The sequence below is a fragment of the Anser brachyrhynchus genome, assembly GCF_964034855.1.
Source record: "Anser brachyrhynchus genome assembly, chromosome: 3".
Taxonomy (NCBI): Eukaryota; Metazoa; Chordata; class Aves; order Anseriformes; family Anatidae; genus Anser; species Anser brachyrhynchus.
The window spans coordinates 8,684,300-8,691,433 of record NC_137696.1 but is presented as its reverse complement, the minus strand read 5'-3'; the positions used below and the strand labels follow the sequence as shown (position 1 = coordinate 8,691,433).

Sequence of the window (7,134 nt, the reverse complement as noted above, 5' to 3'; positions counted from 1 at the left end):
CTAAAATAAAGTAAAAATGTATAATTAACCATTTACAATTAATCGCCTCTTACAAGAAACACCATAGCAAGGCTCTAATTAGAGTATACTATTATCTAAAAATTAGTTCATGACCCATTTTCTGATTATTGATGCAGTTTCACATATCTAAGCAAGTAATAAGCTATTAAATATCATGTATCTAGTTATTATTATTGAAAGATATGGATTAATGAAAATTATGTGTTGATTCTTTCAGTTTAAGGCCTCAAAGTCAATTCTTAAATCTGTCCTAAGTCCAACAGGATGCAAGTACAAGGATTTCCATGCCAGCATCGAGTTGTAAGATGATGGCTTTAAAGTCGCAAGCACACATTGTTTATAAACAAGAGAAAGCTGTGTACAGCAACAGGATTCTGTACTAAGGGTGACACAGCTTATCTTGTCACTGTTGTTCCCACCACCTCTTTTTTTTTTTTTTTTTGAAGAATGCACTATTACAATTAATCACCCATGGTAATTTTAAAGCTTAACCAATGGACTCATTTAAAAAAAAAAAAAGTTTTAAAGTTGTCTTTTCCTGCAGCTTCCCACAGCATAATAAAAATGTGAATCTTAAAACTGAAATATTTTCTCCATTTTTAACCAGGTTCACCAGTCATATATTTCCTTTCTTTATATATGTAGATTTCAGTGAGGTATCCTGATATAATATTCAAGCCCTCCCCTCAAACAACTCACACTTGAATTCTATTTATTTTCATGTCATACTAATATAAAAAACAATGGGAAATCACATGGCTTTTTAGCTAAAATATTAAGGTTTGCTGCCAAAAGACCTTAACAAAGAGTTGGTGTAAAAGTACTATTCTCATGCAAGGCCATGCAAAAGAGGCAGTAAAAATCCATAAGAATAACTAGAAAACAAGTAAAGGACAAGTCAGAGCATAATTACCCTTTGCTTTCATTATATAAAACCACAGCTTTCCTGAGATACCTCCTAAAATACCTATCATTTAAAGAAATATTATAATATGCATTATGTAATATATATTATGTAATATATGTTAGAGGAATAAATGCCTATCTGTTAGATTGCACATTGTATTAAAAAACACACCATACACACAATGTTTTTCTCCCGTGTTCCACATCCTTCCGATTTACCAATAAAGCTAATGCCCATTTAGGGGAATATGTTGTGGGACGACAGTACAGCAATATTAAGTAAGGCAACCATATGTTTCCTCCTTTTGCCATACTGTTTGTGACTGCCCCTGACTCTTGGTGGATTTGATCCCTCATCAGTTTGCCTGGTGCTGATGGAATGCCTTTTGCAGGTGTTTTGTTGATATAATGCACAACACAGATTTCAGAAAGCTGAGCTCCCTTGTGCCTATACCAGCATTAGCTCCTTGTTTTCCCTTATGACACAGCCTGTAGAGGTCTGCTCTAGGTTCTTACTTTACAAAATTATCTTAAATATCATCATAAGAGTGAATGTCTGTACTGCAAATAGCTGAAAGAAGGATATTCAGATCCACTTTTTTTTTTTTCTTTTTTTTTTAAGGGTAATCAGTGAAAGCCAGGTGATGATATCACATACAGGAAAGATTTTTTTCAGCAAGATTCCCCATCTTAAATGCTAACAGAGGACTACCCAACCAAATAGCAAGCCTTTAAGCATAGCTAGATTCAAATCTTCATTTAAAGCTACCATTCCATTTTCCATTAAAAAAATTTTTGTCCAACTTGAAGAGCAGCAATAAGGTACAAGTTTACATAAAGCAGAGTGGTGTTTCAGCTAAAAGCTGGCACAAACCTAGCCCACCACCAGAAACGATACTGTCCTGGGGAGATTTTGTGTTTTGCCATGGTTTTGGACAACCCCTCCACTCTGTGCTCATTCTCTCTGCAGACTGAAGTGTACGTGCACCGTGTCTCAAGGAAGTAATCAACAAGAGGGAAAAAATAAAAACAACACAAGTGGAGAAATTCTAAGTTTATATTTTTATGTTAATGTGCTGATAAGAAAAGGGCCTCATTTGAGAAGTCGTAAAAAAAAAAAAGCGTTAGCAGATCTCCAAGTTAGAGCACAGAAGCTTTCTATGCAGATGGAGGATTTAAAAGAAGTAAAATGATAACCACATAGTCGAGAGACTAGAAAAGAGACCTTGATGTTTGATAGTTGTAATAACCTGCAGAGTGCTCTAATGGCTCAGGGATCAGGTGCAGAACTACAGCAATAACAAGAGCTGAATAATTATCTCAGCCATATCTGTATAACCACAGTCCCAGAGTATGAACTATATAAGGAGGCTTCTGCTGCCTCTCCAAGATTTCCTGAAATGTTAAATCACTGAATTGGGAGCACTTCCAGCATTAGTACTGCCCAGTTAGAAAGAAATAAAGCCCAGAATCCTCCAGTGGCAGTTCTAATGTCTTTGTTAATTATGAATTATGGGTAAACATGCAGACTCACAGAGGTCACGGCTGTCAGCAACAATACTTTTCAAGAAGGATTTTTATGAGGGTCTTTTTCATTTTGCCATAATGTCCTTTATATATACATAAAACGCACCACGAATACAAAAAATAGGATTTGTTTTTAGGGAAGACGTAATTATTTTTCACTTGTTTCCTACCCTCTGCACCATCATGCACCCGCTGCCAGTACGACCCAGTTGATAACTATAAGCTCCTCTGTGAATAACAACAGCTGCGCAATTCCAGGGACCAGGCAGGAAGAGTCACTGGGGCTGGGGTTAGGTTAATGATCAGACACTCTGTTAACAAGAAAGTGGTGTTTTTTGCAGTGAACGGCCAGTCAGGATCCCATCAGCGGTAGTCACCTTTCACATAGCGTAGAGAAACAAAAGCTGCATACAGTATGCTTGATTAACCTCACTTAAATGGCAATGCTGATCTCAAATCTGTCCCCGGAGTGTATATAAACAGGATTAAAATTATATTATGTGTGGATCCTACCCAACAAAAGCAACTGGCACAAAATCATTTTAATTAGGTACTAGAGGCTGTAACTCATTCAACTTTGGCAATATTCCTTCTCTGTCCCATCGAAGAACTTTTGGGACTCGATGCAAGTTGCAGAAGGAATAGAGCAGATTTGGAGACAACACTGACCAACGTAATGCCAGGTCACTGGTTGGTTCATAAGACATCTACATGGAACTCAGAGGATAACATTCAAAATAGCCACATGAAATTCTGCATAGAGGGTACAATCCTACTGTTTTCAAAAGGAGAAACCTGTAACAAATTCCCTTTGCAATGGAGGTTTTGGATAAGTAAAATTCAAAAGATTCAAGTCCAGTTTAAGAAACATTACTGCTAGGTGAGTTGCAGAAGCCACAAGAACCTCAACAACATATGATTTCAGCCCCATTTTGAGCCTGTGAAAATAAAATTATGCAGGACATCTTTTCAGGACCACAGTTTTTAAGGAAAGGCAAAAGGAGAACTTTCTTCTGGCTCTGGATGCATTTTCCCCATCTTACGGGGAGAACATTACAGTAAGATAGGTGACACAAACTTTTCATAGTTCTTCTGGATCGAAATAAGCAATTCTGACAAACCCTTGTGAGTAGCATCCAACAGATACAACCCAGTAATGCTGCCATGGTTTGCATTTGTCTGTGCTCGCTCTTGGGTTCCAAGAGCGTTACGTCTTAAACGTAACCTTTCAGAAGATGCAGGTTTTATTTTGTTTTGTTGTGTTTTTATTTTTTTCTCCAAATAATTACAAACATTATAGAAAAAAAAGGAACAAGATCCTGAAAATTAAGTTGGAAACTTGAACATTTTTCACAGCACTGTTGGTGGCCAATAGCATTTAGTTCTCTAGATTATTGCCGTCTTGAACGAACAGATCTCACCTGTGAGCCCTATCTGCAAATACAGGTTAGACATTTCTTAGTGGCTAATTCATACAAACTCACATCCTGTGACAGAAATCTAACCTTGGCCCATGTGGCCTGCATTAGAAAATCATGGTCAACATTATTCTGCCTTTGTTAGAGGCAAACCTTGTTTTCCACAAAAACAAAAGAAAGCAAACATTAGCATCAACCTCTCTAATTTGAAAGAAATCTGGCAAAGAAAAGGAGGAGGTAACTACAAAGCCTCTGCACTTAGTTGGAAGCAACAACAATTGCAGAAAACAAACTAAAAAAGAAGAGAGGGTGAAATCCTTATCCCGTTCCTTGGCACAACTATAAAACCATGTAATCTGCAATATATTCCATAGGGGGCACATTGGCAACATGGGAAAGTCGTAAGTAGAAAAACTATTTTCCATACCAAAGTATCACTAGCAGGTAAGAAAACTGACCATTATGTTACATAATAAAGATAAGTCATGTGTACTTGAATAGTTAACAGATGGACTAATTAGAGGCTGAATTATTTGTGGTATAAATGATAGCTGGTGAAAACAAGGTTACCAAGGGAAATGGACTTGACTTTGCAAAAAACAGAGGCTATTTGCAGGGCTAAGGCAAATTGCCTCTCAAAAGAAAGGGTTAACAAGCAATGAAAGAACAGAAGTGCATCTAATTAAAAGGCATACCAAGGCATGCAGAGAGACTACAAGGGTAAGCAAACGGCAGAGACCAAATTTGTGTGCAATACATGAAGAGGCAAGTGTGGAATAACATATAGATAACCTGGACGAAGGGCAAGGTGTCAGGCAGGTAAAATAAGCTTCTATCTTAAAAAGGTGCATTGTTCTTGGAAAAAAAAATGGTACAAATAGATATATACAAGCACATGTAGAGAAAAAACGTGCAGAGGACAGGAGGTATCTGAGGGGATCTTTGAACAGGAATAGTGTGCAATGACTTGGCTTGAGACAAAATATATGGATAAAAGCAATTTTTGGGAGAGAAGTTAAACTATTTTCAATGAGATGCCATTGATTAGCTTGAATGATGACCTTTAGAAATCACCTCTTCCTTTCCTCCCCCCACTTTGTCAGTATTAAAAAGCCTATTGGAAAGATAACATCGCTATAGAGGTAGGTATCATTGTTTAACCCCCAAAATAAAAGAGGGCCTAAAACGCAAAACACATGAGGTAGCCAAGAACAGACCTACACTGAAACCATCACTGTCTGGGCTCAGGTAGCACAGACAACGTTACGAATGAAAAGGAAATACCTACAATTGTTACACTTGCAAACCATTTTGTAGCTGTAGCTCTGGGTCAGCACTTGTCAACAGATGGTAGAAGCCACATAGGAAAGGTAAGAAAAAACACTATTGTGTACAGCACTGCCCAGGCTTCAGAAATTAGCATGAAATTAAAAGATACTAATCAAAGGAGATCTCAGCTAGGAAGGACCTTCTTTTAGTGGGTGCACAAAAGCACTTCAAAGTAGCAGAAACAAAGCAACAAGAGTGTAAAATCAGTCAAGTGCTATCTATTTCTATAACAAAATTTATCAAGCCCAGATGAGAAGCACAAAATGACACAACCTTACAGAAAGCCTGAGAGAGTAACTCCAGATGACTGGGCAAAAGGAAAAAAAAAAAAAAAGTCACAGCACCTCCAAGAATACATATAAAGCTATATATACACACACGGGTGCGTATTGAGACGATGAAGATGAAAATGCTACATATAAAGAATTCTTGCACAAAGCAGACCATGCCATAATAGTCCACAGCAGGAGGGCAGAAACCTTCGGCATAATCCACGGTGCCCATTTGGGCACAGAGAAAGCAAGAAAACAGCCTAAGGTGCTTCATTTTTGTCAGGCTCAGTGACGCTACAGAAGGTCAAGGGTAAAGTCCAAATTCTATTATAAAGTAAAGGGCTAAACTACAGGCAAGACTTCTCCAGGTATGAAATGGTGTAATAAAATAATAAATAATAAGCCAAACCCACTGGAATCACATCACAGCCCTCTGGTTTCAGATCTAAGACTGGCACATTTTTATTTCAGTTTAGAGAAAAAGGTCATCCCCTGTTAATGGACTCATTTCCATGAAGTCTGGTCTAACACACCACCGACATTAACGGTGTCTTTTCATTGACCAAAATAGGCTTTCAAACAGCATCTTCTGCATTTCTAATTGAGCTGCCGGATGACACTGTAGCAGCAGTGTAATAACACTTTATAAATCATATTTGCTTGGAATAGGATTCCTGATGGGTTAATATCTTCTAAATAGGCCATGACTGCTCTCATTTCTAGGTTGCATATGACATCTAATCCTCTAGCACCGTGTTATTTAGGGGCACTGGCTCAGAGACTTCTTGGAGTCCTCAAATGAAATAAATAAATAAAAGCCTTGTGCTGGAGTTTGGTGATGTTGTTGACCCAGAAAAATCTAGTGGAACTGAAGCAGTTGTGGAAAGTTCTAGAAGTACTTAGAAAAGTTATAAATGTAATTCTAAACAAAGCAGCAAACTATTCCCTTACACATTCCCTTTCTTACCCCCATACCCAGCAAAGACAAAGCTTTGCAAGGAATGTGTTGGATACATCTACTCTGCCTGTGGCAGAATAAACGTCAGCTGAGCCTGTTTCTTGGCAGAGACCCTGATCTCAGATACGGCCCCAGAGCTGTTGATCTGTCTCATGTAACCAACTGTGCAAATAGTTAATTTTTTCCAGCTGACAATTTTAAAAAAAGCACACACACAAAACCCACAACACCAACACAACAATACTAGTGGCTTGGATCAACCCAAGAATAGTTTTTACAGCAAAACAATTATCATTTCACACTCTAAGAAGGAAATTAGATTTGTTTCAAAATGAAAGTATTTTGTTTCAAAATGTAGAAATGAAACAACCATTTCTAGCTTGTGTGAAAAAAAACTCATTGAATCTGAACTGAATTCACAAATAATTTTGGCTCTTCAGCTTCACACAATAAACCTCTTGCCTGATTACTGCAATTCTTAATTAGGAGCGAAGCTGTACTCACCGAACAAGGGCAAGCATATACATCATGGATGTTAACACCCTGAAACACATGCTGAGCACACTTCTTTATGCGCTGACTCCAACCCCGTAAACTTAGTGTATATGGAAGTCTTCATCCTGGGAGAGGCCAACTGCAGTGCCTGAGTCTGGCCTTCACCACCAGAGAAAACATCTAGCCTGCAAGCAGAGGTGCCACACCG

General features: G+C 38.0%; 1 long non-coding RNA gene across 1 annotated transcript in view; it reads right to left on the bottom strand.

Moving 5' to 3' along the window:
- Positions 1-7,134, bottom strand: part of LOC308193344 — a 95,202-nt gene that overhangs the window by 21,184 nt on the left and 66,884 nt on the right. The gene's annotated exons all lie outside the window — the stretch shown is intronic.